We start from the raw sequence: 14198 nt of genomic DNA, 5'->3' as shown, positions 1-14198 counted from the left end.
GCTTGTGTGTACACACAATATCAGTACTGCTGACGCTGCACACCTGGCTCTATTTGTTCAGACTAAAAAGAGCAGAAGTGATTCTAAATGTTCCAGATCAAGTAAGTTGAGGAAATACTACTATATGCCTGGGAATTCACATTTATTTTGTGGTTTTGATTTCATTGAGACAGGCTATTACTATTGGCCCAGGCTAGCTCAGAACTCACTTTGTAGCTCAGGTTGGCCTTCCTCCTGCTTCTTCTTTCTTCCAAGCCCTGGAATTATGCAAGCCTGTCCAATAAGCCTTGCTCTTTTCAGGATTTCTACATGTTGGTGTAACTTGGGCATCTCTTGAAGCAGTTATAGTGGTGCACATTCCCCCAATTTAATTTTCAATCTATTTCCTTTATGTGATACCGCTTGTTTGCATGTATAGGAATGACAGAAACTCAATACATGCAAACAATTGATTAAGACCTACCCGATAAAAATGAAAGTTCTTTCACTGGTCACTGTTTAGGCTTGAGAGAGAGAGAAGGAAAAAAAGGAAGAGTTAGTAAGAGTGCCCCCATAGTTGTCAATGATTAAACTAGAGGAATCAAAATAAAATGGTGTGTGAACACACTTGGTGTGAATGCATGGAGTTAGCAGCCCTGGCCCTCCTGGTAGGTTGCTGTCAGATGTTTCCTTCCCAGGATGTGCTGTTTCCAAACGTCCACATGCTCTTCCACATCGCAGCACAGATCGGTGTAACGCGTTGCTCTCTGGCTCAGACCCCAGCCCCACAGTTTTTAACTGGCTACTCGTTTCTAAGGTTGGCTGAGAGAAGAAAATAAAACCTCCGTGGTCTGGTAACTGTGTCTGGTGACTGTGGCTTGTCGCTGCTCACAGTGTGTTCCCCTGCAGCAAGGTCACAAATCTGTGCTTAGAGACCGTCTGAAACAGAACATAGCAGGACCAAGCCAATGTAGCAGGATTCTAGAATCGGATAATTCAGAACTTTCTCCTGAAACTGACCTGAGTTTGGAGAAGGCGTCTATCTATTTAGTTGTTCTGTACCACATCCTGATTTCTTTTGGATTTTTCTCCCACAAACAGGTGATTTCCATTATGCTTTAAGAAAAATCAAGTTAGTGCTCGCTTCGGCAGCACATCTACTAAAATTGGAACGATACAGAGAAGATTAGCATGGCCCTGCGCAGGGATGACACGCAAATTCGTGAAGCCTTCCATATTTCTTAAGAGGAGTGGGGATGGGGGAGGGGAGTGGGGGGAGGGGGCAATATTTGGGAGGAGGGGAGGGAAATGGGAAACGGGGAGCAGGTGGAAATATTTTAAAAAAGAAAAAAAAAGAAAATTCAAGTTAGAATTAAAATATTTGGGAAAGGTTTTTCCTTCTGGAATATTGGCAGTACTGAATACCGTTCTTAAATGAGAAGCTATCCACACAACCATTCTCCAAACACAAAGAATTTGCTATAGTTAGCTGAACATTTCACCATTTGTCAAAGGTGTCTAAAGTATAAAATCCTGTCATGTGCTAGCCCTGCAATGCTAAGGACACTGGTTGGGACTGGATTTGATTTGTTGCGGCCTGGCTATAACAGTCCACAACTGTGCTCTTGGTTTTTGCTCATGTTACAGTTTTTATATTTCTATGTGTCTTCACACTACAGTTCTTATGTAACAGCCGTATTTTTGGTCTGTTTTTTCTATAGGGACACAGGTATCTGAGGTTAATAGATATAAAATATACCGCCCTAACCATATAAAGTGGCATACGTTTTATTTTTCCACAGTTGTCATATGGAGCTGCTGCACTGTCCAACTTTATATCCTAGAACTGATTGTAGGGCCAGTGAGCTGGTTCAGTGTGTAAACTGCTTGTCTTGAAAGTCAGAGGTCCTGTGTTCGATCCCTTGAACCCACGTAAGAGAGAACTGACTCACAAAGCAGTCCTCGGACCCCAATGTGCATGCTGAGGCGTGTGTGACACACACTCTCACACCCTCACAAGCACTCACACACACTCGCTCATATACATATACACACACAAAATCACATCACATGCACACTCACACATGCTCACATATACACCCATGCACACACTCACACACACTCATACACATATACACACAAATATAAAATCTATTAAAATATTTTTAAAACTAGTTACAGTGTTTTCTTTAAAATAAAAGAATAATTCAAATAAACACAGGCTATTTAAAGCACAAAAAATTGTTTCACTGACTTTTCACATGTATGAGCCTCTCTGTCCTTACAGATATAGATTCCCTTGATGGGAGTTGGATTCTCCATCCATCTGCTCCACACCCTTCCCCGGCTGACTGTGCGGTGTACACCTGCCATCCCAGCATTGAGAGTGTTGGGAAGGAGCAGCTGGAGTTCCAGGTCAGCTTGGGCAATATTGAGGCAGTCTGCTTATAAAAGAACAAGCAAATGCCAATAAACTGGAAAGCAAGTGAAGAACCAAGGCCCCTTCCCATGACTTTCTGTTCACTAGTGACTGACATTAAATTAATGATTTCCATATATGATCCATAAAACAATTTTCTCTAGATGATTTGAAAGATTTCCTTCACAGCATATATCAGGGGGCCTGTTTGTGTCGCCCTTTCTTGGAATTCTGCAGCACTAAATGCAAAGAGTCAGAACATCTACGCAGGTGGGGAGGCTCCTCTCAGGTGGGGAGGCTTGTCACAGGTGGGAAGGCTTGCTCATTGATGCCATAGCTTTGTTTAGTGAGTTGATGCTGAGTAAATTTTTGTCATCTGACATTACTAAGACCATGATGTACACCCCCCAAGAGATACTACTGAATGAAGTTTGACAAGATTGAACTTGTCACCTCACTACTAGTTTTAAATGCAAAATGATGTTTTAACCGCACAACTTCAGGCCTGAGGAGTGTTTTCCTTCTAGACCAGGAATGAAATATTCCAATTACTTAACGTGGCGTATAAAACTAAAGTCCTAAAGGGTTCATGCTGTTTTAAATGGTCTAGTTTGTCATTACATGGAGTAATCAGGAAGAAAACAATTCAGCGATAATGAATGGATTTCAGTAATTTCGTTGACAATCCCCGGAAAAGAAGAGAGGCCCATGAAGCTGAGCTGTTAACTATTTGATAATATCCTTAAGTGTGTGCTGAGTTAAAGTTCTTTAATAATTGCGTTTTGTTGATGAGCAATCTTTCTCCTCACATGACTCAGAAGCAGGCTGCTGGGGAAAGAAAAGGAATTGCAAATAATTGTCGCCTTTAATTTTAGAACCAGATTGAAAATTGCCCTCAGGGGAATGAAGATTTTTTCCAAAACTTAGTTACTTGATTTTCGTTGTTGTTGTTGTTGTTGTTGTTGTTGTTGAACGTAATAAGCTCAAAACAGTGTGGGTTGTAGTTGATTTGCTTGTTATTCCCACGAGGGAAATGGAGAATTCTGAAGGAGGTAGACAGGGCCCTGACCCTAAGCATTTTCATAATACTGGAAAATATTAACGAGAAAGAAAGGCAGGGCTAGGAAGATGGCATGCTGGGAGCCTCCAGCAGGAAGGCCTGAGGTGCATCCTCTGGACCCACACAATGGAAGGAGTGAACTGATTCTCCACAAGTTTTCCCTCCTCTACAAGTGCACCACAGTGTACACACACACACACACACACACTCACACGGAAAAGGGCAAAGGATCTAGTATTTACCTAAAACTAGAAAAAGGGAGTTTGGGGGCAATTTGGATGTTTTCAGGTTATGCCGGCCTATCAAGTAACTAAGAACCTTATGCAAACTATTTCATTTAAATAGAAGCAACCACAAATGCTATCAGTGTGGCAATGACTAAAATTGTGTAATTAGGGTTTGCAAAGATGTTGTGTTAACATCCATACTCTCCTTTTCCTTACAGGCCATCCTTGGTCTGCCCCCACCTCTCTTGTTTCTGCCATCCCTTAAGAAATACCACCTTATAATCCACTCCCAAGTACAGTTGAAAGTGGAGAAGAGCCACACCTGAGTGTGTGAGCGCTGTGCCTGCTCCGCGTTCAGCTTCCTTTGGACTCGGTTTTACCCTCTATCAGCTCCTGTTGTCTTTCCTTGAAATCCATCTGAAGAGCATTCTATCTCACAACATAAACTGTGAGCCAGTCAGAATCAGCCCAGCTATGGGATATCAGGAAAGCAAAAGGCCTTGCTGGGCACCGCTTCAAGATGTTGATAACATGGAATTATGCATCTACCCCGATTCCTTTCCACACTGGGCTCACCTTGCATGATTTCATGGGACTGTCACCTGGGTGCTGGTTAGTTCCCTGGATGTCTGCCAAGAAGGACCTGGAATCAGGTCGCCGGCTCATTTTGCCTTGGCACCAGAGGCTTAGCTGAGTTGTCATTCACCTGGTGCTAGAAGCTAAAGGTCTTTGCGTAGCTGAGAATTTGTGTTATGTGACAACTTTGTGTTGTTGTGATTTTTTTCTCACCTAAAAAAGATAGATAATGAAAGTTGCCAATATTTGAGAATTCTGACACCATTATTATAGATTTTTACCGCACAATAAAACCCATTACTCAGGAGGTTGCCTACAGGACTCTGCTGTTTCTTACAGCTGGGTAAATAGTGACATCTCACAGCAGATTCTGTCCTCATCTGGCAGAAATGGGGTTTAGAAAGAAGGTATTAGGCCTTCATAATATTCCAGTAAATGGGGACAACAGAGGTTCTTAATATGACACTGATATAAAGCAAGAAGAGAAACCAGTAATTGTGATTCTACTTTCATTTTAATATTTTCTTCATTACACATTTTATTAACTTCAAATATTATTAAAATACGATTTATCTTACTTGCTGAATATTTCAGTGCTCCTAAAATTTTGTGCCACCTTAGTCTTAACTTGACAAATCGTCATATACCAAAATTCAGTAGGAAATCTCAGTACACCCAAAATTGTCATCCTAGCCAGGCGTAGAGGTGGGTGAGCCAAAAGTTATCTCTGGAGGCCAAGGCAGGAGGAGGGTTTGAAACTAGTCAGGGCACTCTATCACAAGAAGTAAATGGTAAAAAGAATAAATAATATGTAAAAAACATCATACTGACCCCATATGTCTTATGTCATGTACATAAGTAATTGATCTTCAAGTTTCATCATTAGCAGTTTTCAAGAGTTTTTGAATTGGCTCTCGTTGGGCATTAGAGTTGTTAGCATTATCAGAGATGAGTTATATATTGACCCATCGATTTATAAAATGGGTGCAAGAACAAAATATCTGTTATCATCTGTGTTTGCACAGAAATATCAAGTCAGCTTCCCTTACCCATGAGCTCATCCTGTTCTATATGAATCAGTGGTGTATTTCCTTATTTCTGTTTTCATTTTATGTGTTTATTTGCATGTACACATACAATCACATTTGTGCCATGGGACAGCTGCTGTCAGTTAGAGGCCACCTTTACAAGTCAGTTCCCCCCTTCCACCATGTTGCAGGGACTGAATTTAGGTGGCCAGCCACAAGGGAAGTGCCTTTAACCACTGACTCATCTCATTGGCCTATAGTTTTTATTTTAAAGAGATGGAATTTATTTAAAAGTCCTGGTAGAAAGGTACACATGAACAAAAATGTGGACTGGCTATGTAGGGAACTGATTCTTTTCATATTCATTAGAAGCAAAGTGAAGAGAAAATTAATCTGATTTGCATGAAATCTTGCTTGCTAAGACATCTTGCTGCAAAATAAGGACTCAGCCTTTTCCCAAGCTCTGGCAGCTACACTGGCTTTTCAAATCTCTGCCTTTCTCCTTTGTAGTTAGTAATATGTCTGTAGGTTCCAAGGAAAAGGACAGCCCTCCTGGGGCCAATTTATCATTTGCTATTCTTGTAACTGCCAAATAAACCTGGATCCTCAAAAAACTAGCTCATTTTGTTAAAAGTTTTATGTTTATTTAAATTTTCAACATGACTTTCTCAGCTAGGTCACTGTATGAAACCTCAGTAGATATATACAGAAAAAGGTTTGGCTTGATATTCTTCAAAGATGAGCTACTTTATCTTGTTAACAAAAGTCATGTGTATGCATGTGTGTATGTGTGTATGTGCATGTGTGCCTATTTATATTCTGCCTGCATCTGTGCATGCAGATTTACATGTGTGTACACATGTGTGCAGGCCAGAGGTTGGCGTTCATGTCCTCGTAGATCACTCCACCTGTGTCTAAAGTGAGAGATGGGGTTTCTCACTTGAACCCAGATCTCACCGATACACCTAATCTAGCAAGCCATCTTAACCCCAGGGAGGACCTGTTTCAGCTTCTTACTCACTGTGATTGTGGTGGGTCACTATGCCTTACTGGCATTTATATGGGTGCTGGAGATCTGGGATTACAGTGGGCCAGCATGCCCTACTGGCATTTATTGAGTGCTGGACTCTGGTCTTCACACTGGTATGACAAATACTTTTCCTATTGATCTATCTCCCTAGCCCTAAAGCCGATCTCAACATTATAAACTTTCTGCTTTCAATTAGTGTCTGTAAACCAATTCTTGACCAAGCTGTCCGTGAATGCTCTTATGCATATGAAAATGCTTACATGGATAAGCCCATGTGCCTTCATTCTTACGTGTACTGGAAATTGTAGTTAATAAACTTGGGTGTGTGTGCGCGCGCGCATGCAATGTTCCCCAATTGACATTGTACTACGTGTCCACAGCAGTTGTATCTTAAGCATCTTTGTTTCCTGGATTCTTAGTTTAGTGCTTGTCATGTGCCCAGGTCCCTCTTATCAGTAGTTTCACTCTATGGTTTCAGTTACCTGTGGCAAGCCTCCATCCAAAAATGCTAGATGGAAGATTCCAGAAATAATTCGTAAGTTTCAAATTGCATACCACCCTGGGTTAATCCGATGAAATCCCATACAGTCTTACCTCATACTGCCCAGGAAACATGCAAGTGCCTGTCCATGAGTCATATTTTAAGGTCTCTTTATCAGACAGGCGTCCCCATATCACACTTAACACGGCGTAAATGATTAAGTATCTTGCTGTACTTAGTAAGGCTCTGAGGTACAAGTCGTGATATTACACCCATGATACAACAAAGGGAAACCTCAAAGTATTTCTTTTAATGAAAAGGTATAAGTTTATAAATGTATGTGGGGAAGGCAAAAAAAAAAAAAATGTGCCCCGTGGGGTAAAGGCACTGTGGGAGAGCTGCTCAAAATGAAGTCTCTAACGTGATGCCTGCAGCTCCTTCATCTCAGGGATTTCTCACAGCGGAGTAGTTGTTGGCGAACATGAGCCTGACATCAGGGAGAAACACATGGGCAGCACCAGCAGGAAGGAAAAGTCAGGGGACAAAAGCGAGAGGGAATAAAGAAACTGAGGAACCTCTTAGAGCATGAGGAGAAAGTGGAGGAAGTCCAGAGGACGTGGCAACCAGCACGCCAACCCAAGGCTGCTACAATGTGCAGAGTCCATGCGTGCTTATATCCCTCCCATCTATATCATGAATTTGACTCAGGAGCTATTTTCTAACAAGAGCATTTCTTGAGATCTCTTTCTTCCAAAATACCCTCTCATCACACAAGTTGGAATCTCTTTTTTAAAGTTAAGATTTATTTTTTAGCATATGCGTAAACAATTGGACACATTTCCAGTGTGCTGTGTAAGGAACCTCATAAGTTGTGCCTATTAATCTCTAGCAAAAAGACTGGACTTGACTGATCAGTTTATGCTTTATCACTTGATTCCTATAGAATCTATAGTATAGATAGCATCATAAATTCTATCTGTGCCCACAAAGTGCACTGCAGTCCTAATCGTATATGTTACGTTATATACATATGTGTATATATAGCCATCATATATAAGGTGTTACATTTTATACATAATTATATATAAATATTATATATATTTTTATATAATAATTATATATAAATGTTATGTTTACTAATTAGATGTTTATTGCTATCTTCATTTACAGTTCAATTGCTAGATTATTTTTGCTTCCTTGGATGAGAAATGTTGTGACTTAAAGGATGAAAATGTATCAGTTGCCTGAACTTGACTGTATGAATGAGTCCTTACTGAGGAAGATGGCAGACACCAGGGCTAATCTAGGAGGTGTCTCCTGTAGACATGGAAGTGGCATGGAGGGAATCACAAACAGACGTGACATAATACTGGCTCTAATGACAGTGAAAGCACCTCCCGTCTAAGACACAGCAACAAGGTGTTCCTTGTTGAATTCCAAATAAAATCCAAGTACAATGGTCTCCTGAAATGACTAGCGGGTTTTTATCTTGATACAGAGGCAACCACAAACTATACACTTAAAGAACCTGAATATAAGCACAGGTGGAATTAATAAATGTGGCCAGGAGAAAATTGCCTTCAGTTAATTAAAAAAAACAAACAAACCAAAAAGCCTTAATGAACTCAAATTAGCTTTAGCATTCAGTGTTTTGTAAGCCTCTGTGAGGTCTAATGAGTTTTAATATATTTTAGGTCTAGCTTGCAGACATATTAAAGAACAATAATAAGTTTAATTAATGGAGTCATCTAATTCTCCACTTCTCTAGTCATCTATCAAGGAATGTCGATGTGACGCTGTGTGTTACTGGGTCTGGCTTTGAAGTCAGTCGTTGAGATGTGTGTTGTTGGTCCTCACACGCTGTGTGCTGTGTGAGATCCACCGAGTTCTCCAACTCTGAGGTGGTAATGGAATCCCCAGTGAACTTGAGTCCTTCTTGCTGTCAGCTACAAAATTGTCTCTAGTAAGTGCACAGCTTCATGTGCCCCTCTTTCTCTGCTTGGGGCACGTGAATGCCATGCAGGATCAGGAGACATGTGCCTATTACCTCTTCTGTGCCTTAGTTATATTGGGAGATATATCTCTTTTCGATATATAATTTTTAAGAACTTTATACATGAACATTGTATCTACTTTAATCTTACCCCTCCTTCCCTTCAATTGCTTCTCTGCTCCATTCAATGATCTGTTCTTCATTTTTTATTATTACATGTATATGCATGTATTTAAACACACACACACACACACACATATATATATATATACACACACATATATGTGGGTATGTACACACACATGTCTATAGAGCTTACTGAGTGAATTTAGTGTTAGTTGTGTGTGCTGTGTCCAAGGCTAAGCACTTGGGGTTTGATGACTCATGCTGGAACTTGTCTCCAAGGGTCACTGATGCTTTATCTTCAGATGCGATTGACCACCTGTAACTCTGTGCTAGAGGTGGAACCATGTGTGATTCCCGTGGTCCCCCTAGGCCTGTCAACAGTGTCATTATGCTATTCTTCTCTAGGAAATCATCCTGCTAGTATCTCGTGGGTGCATCTTACCTGGCAGGTCCCCAAGACTCTGTCTGCAAGCAGGTGTCCTGGGCATCTGGGATATCCTCGTGTCCTTCTCATTGTAAATTTTTAAGCAACTTTGGCTCTACCTTAACAATGTGTCTGTCTATCAGCCAATCTCTCTTCCAAGTTTCTGCATCTGTAGTTTGATTGTTACATATATATGCTGATGAAATATTCCAAACAATAGCTTTTTTCTTAATTCCAATACTACTGTACGCAGATGGGGGTGTTCACTAAATGTTTCTGGGCTGGGCAGGGTTGTAGAAGATTTGGGCAGTTAGTCTTCAGTTTAAATTTATGAGGTATATGGCACCAATCTATCAGCAGGAAGGATCAAAATGTAATTTATGGCACATGTGGGGGAAATTGAAGAGCTTCAGGAATTCGAAGAAGTATTTATTTGCATAAGATATGAAAGATAATTCATGACAGTAGTGAATGCAGTGTAAATGGCCTGGAAGCATGGAGTGTGCTCTGGATTCTCCCCCTGCCTTGGTCTCGCTTGGATTTCAAGAATTTCTTTTTTTTTTTTTTTTTTTTTTGGTTTTTCAAGACAGGGTTTCTCTGTGGCTTTGGAGCCTGTCCTGGAACTCGCTCTGTAGACCAGGCTGGTCTCGAATTCACAGAGATCCGCCTGCCTCTGCCTCCCGAGTGTTGGGATTAAAGGCGTGCGCCACCATTGCCCGACTAAGAATTTCTTATTGGACTCAGTTAATCAAAGTTAATCAAAGCTCTAAGTGAATAAAGAGAAACTTCTGAGAAATCCAAAGATATTCTTGTTAGTAAATGCTACATTTCACTTTGCTGAAGAGCCACTGTTTATTTTGGACTCTCTGTCTCTGTCGCTCTCTCTGTGTCTGTCTCTCTGTGTCTGTCTGTCTCTCTCTCTCTCTCTCTCTCTGTGTGTGTGTGTGTGTGTGTGTGTGTGTGTGTGTGAATAGGGTGTCCTAGCTAAGCATACACTTGTTGTACACACCAGTACACATATCTAGCCAGTACACAAGGCTAGAGAAGAACGTAGCATGTCCTGCTCTGTAACTCTTCCTTATTCCTCTTTGATGGGGTCTTTAACTGAACCTGGAGCTGCAATGGTGGTCAGAAAGGCCCAGTAATGTTCAGTGTCTGCCTCACACAATATTGATGTTACAAAGGCTTGGGTAACCAAGATTTATTATTTATTTATTTATTTATTTATTTATTTATTTATTTATTTATTTATATTTTGAGACAGGGTTTTTCTGTTTAGCCCGGGCTGTCCTGGATCGCATTCTATAGATCAGACTGGTCTGGACCTCACGAAGATTCTCCTACCTCTACCTCCCCAGTGCTGGGAAAGGCATGCACTACCACACCAGACAGATTGCTAGTATTTTTTTAATGAAGGTTCTGAGGATCTGGATTCAGGGCTTCACGCTTGTACAGCAAGCATTTTTCCTACTGAGCCCCAGTGACTGTGGTTTAAGTCTTGATGATTAATGACATTATTTCATGAGATGGAAAGGAAATCATGAAATAATCTAAGATTTCTGAGCTCTGTGATGGTTCTCTTCAAATGTTCAACATTAGTTGTAATATTTAAACATAAAACTCTATCGGTACAGTCCAGGCTGCACCAAAAGCTCATTGATGCAGAATTTCCACAGAATTTCAGATCTGTAGCCACATGCATACTTAATAAAGAACAGAAACCGAGACCTGGTACTACGGAGCAGGCACACAATCCACACTTATGAGGACACATGAGCCAAGTCATCTCAAGAAGTGACTTTCTAGACCTCCCATGTGTTGATCTCTTTCGTATTAGAATGGAATTATTAACTAAGACCCTTAACTCCTGGCATGAGGTGAAAGTCATCAGTGAACATGCATTCTCCTCGCCGTTTCTACTGGGAAAACAGTTTACTTTCATGAAATCATGTATTGTACTCTGTTCATATGAAGTACATTAGAAAAACATGTTCGTGTGTTCTTAATAGTAGGAGTGGCAGTCCTGAATCACAAATATCCATGTCCACTGGGGCATCAGACGTGCCCGACAAAGGCTGTGTGCTCTGTGAAGCCCTGGGCCTTTATGGAAATTCCAGAGCCTTGCGGTGCAGCACAAATTCTAATTGGTCTTAATAATAAAAACTCGGAGTCAGATAACTGGGTAAACACTGAAAGATCAGAGAAGTCAAGGAGCAGCAAGCTGCTAGAGTCCTTTTTACCTCTACTGAATCCTCAGACCAAAGGGGACAAGATCCTATATCCACAAATTCTCAGACAGAAGGCCTTGAGCTCCTGTCTCCTCCCACTTTATATTGCTCTCTCCCAGGTGTCCAGCCATACCCTTTCCTGTCTCCACCTTCCTAGTGCTGGGATTAAAGACTCTGAGTCCCAAGTACTGGGATTAAAGATGTGAGCCACCACCACCTGGCTCTGGTTCTCTTTTAGACTGGATCAATCTAGTGTAGCCCAGGTTGGCTTTGAACTCACAGAGATCCCTCTGCCTCCTGAGCACTGGGATTAAAGGTGTGCACCCGCACTGCCTGGCCTCTGTGGTTAACTGGTGGCTCCCTCTGCACTCTGATCCTCAGGCAAGCTTTCTCTGTTACAGCACGAACAAACTATCACTCCTCCACTGAGGTTCTTACGTCGACCCTCTCACTTACACTCGCTGCAATTTCCAGCTGCATGGCAGAATGAAGTTAAAACTGAGGTTTAACTCGCCCTTAATTGCATACCATGGTAATCGCTGGCTGTCCTCCGTGGGATAGAGCAATCAGGTTGTGAGAATCGGTGATAACATTTGGTTTTATAGCATCACTTGCTTCATGTACGCCCGAACACACTCTGACGCTGCTGCTGTGTACGAGTGGATAATTAGTATCTAGGCAAGTCAAATGAAGTGATGAAGAAAATTGTTCCAATTAAATTTGTAAAAATGTCTTAGTGGATAATACTAAAAATTGTATTTAAGTAAAAAATTAAAAATTTGTCCTTGTACATGATTTATGAGTTTAAACCCTTTTCTCTCATTGATATTTTCTATAAATAGTATATAATTTAAAATCAGAACTCTGAGGAAAACTGAATCATATTAACTTTCAGTCCCTTTTGGGATTCTGAAGAAAATGAGAAACATTCAGCACAGCTTTGAGGAACTACGGATGTCTTAAAGCTTCCTTTCTCCCAGTTGACAACTTTTCCAGTGGACTTTTTATACTTATTTTAAGTGTGTGTGTGCATGTGTATGTATTTGTGTGTGTGTGTATGTGTGCATATTCACATGTATGTGTAATGAGTGCATATGCACGTGTGTGTGTGTTTCTGTGTGTGAGGATGTTTGTGGAGGCCTGAAGAGGGCATCAGATGGTGGGAGCTGGAGCTGTAGGAGGCTTTGATGCCTGATGTGGACATTAGGTCTTCTGGAAGGACACTGTGTGCTCATAACTGCTGAGCCATCCCTTTAGTCTTGTGAATAATTCTCGTAAGCATATAAGCTTTCTGTAATGTTTCCTATTTTACAAGCCTTGTGTCCCCCCCAACACACACACACACACACACACACACACACATCATTTCTCTGTTCTGTTCTACAAGGAAATTCTCAGAGGTTTGCTTATACCAGGTGTTTCTCTTTTACTCCTCCACCAGTTGATGAACACATTCCTACAGAGGCATTTTGTTAGTCCAGACTGATCTCATTCACTGAAGTAGCTCTTACAAGGTTGTCAATGATCTCCACATTGCCTAACCTGGTTATCTATACCTTAAAGTCTCCAATGATCTCTCTATGTCGAATCTAAATTTTCTCTGTTCTGCTGTGGTTTCCCCTACTGATCTCATACAACCTGTGATTTAAACAGCGTTATATTGGTGACTTCCACAGCAGGACATTCAGTCCAATGCTGGCCACAAGCTCTCACTTCTGCTGTGCTAACCACTGTATCCTCAAGACCTGTGCTAACCACTGCATCCTCAGGACCTGTGCTAACCACTGCATCCTCAGGACCTGGAGCGCTGCTGGGAACAGCAACATGTTTTTTATCAATGTGCTTGATAGATGGGTGATGTTGTGCTTCACCTCCTGGGATTATTTTCAAAACCAGATCAAGAGATATGAAGATAATTTGCAAACTGTAAATAAGTTACCAACTGACTTTATTATTAGCCTTGCAAATCTGTAATATTCCAAAATAATAAGAGGGAAACAATATATAAGGTTTTTCAATGTGTTGGAGCATTTTCATCTAGATCTTCAAACACAGTATCTCTCCAAATTCAATAAACAATTCAACTTATCAAACTCAGGGCATGAGGAATAGTGAAATAGCGAATCTGTATTCAAATGCAAAAAAGAAGTGTCTTAACGTTCACTTTGATAAAATAAACTGTCTTTAATGCATGAGACTCACAAAATTGCCAGACTCGTTAATATTAACTTAAATGACTTGTTCTTACAAAACTGGTTGTAGTGTTGATCATTTACAATGCAAATAAGAAATTAGACACATTATATGATCCATAGCTTTAGAGCTCAGGCCTTTCTGATTAAAGAACTGCCATGGAGAGACTGACATGGATACAAGCAAATGGAAGGCCTGTCGTTGAAAGACTTGAATCTTAAATTGTAAATCTTGACAAGTTATAGTAAAGCCTCCTACAGCGGGTGTGCTCTGACTTCTTGATGCCTCAGAACCACCTAGGAGGATGTTAAAGCATGCAGTACCTTTACTTCTCAGCTCTTTCAACCAGAAGAATTTAATACACTTCTGGGCGTAGATGACTAGGTGTGTAACCTCTGAGAAAATTAGAAGTCAAATACCCAGTTAGGCTGAAA

At 40.8% G+C, this 14198-nt stretch overlaps 1 protein-coding gene and 1 non-coding gene across 5 annotated transcripts in view; both read left to right on the top strand.

Annotated features, from left to right (window-relative positions):
- Window positions 1-14198, top strand: part of Arhgap24 (Rho GTPase activating protein 24) — a 398083-nt gene that overhangs the window by 317066 nt on the left and 66819 nt on the right. The window lies entirely within an intron of this gene.
- On the top strand, window positions 1116-1221 carry LOC130876673 (U6 spliceosomal RNA). Its single transcript, XR_009057326.1, has one exon. It is a non-coding gene; the product is annotated as a U6 spliceosomal RNA (small nuclear RNA).

The sequence above is a fragment of the Chionomys nivalis genome, chromosome 6, assembly GCF_950005125.1.
Source record: "Chionomys nivalis chromosome 6, mChiNiv1.1, whole genome shotgun sequence".
Classification (NCBI taxonomy): Eukaryota; Metazoa; Chordata; class Mammalia; order Rodentia; family Cricetidae; genus Chionomys; species Chionomys nivalis.
This window is presented reverse-complemented; position numbering and strand designations above follow the sequence as displayed.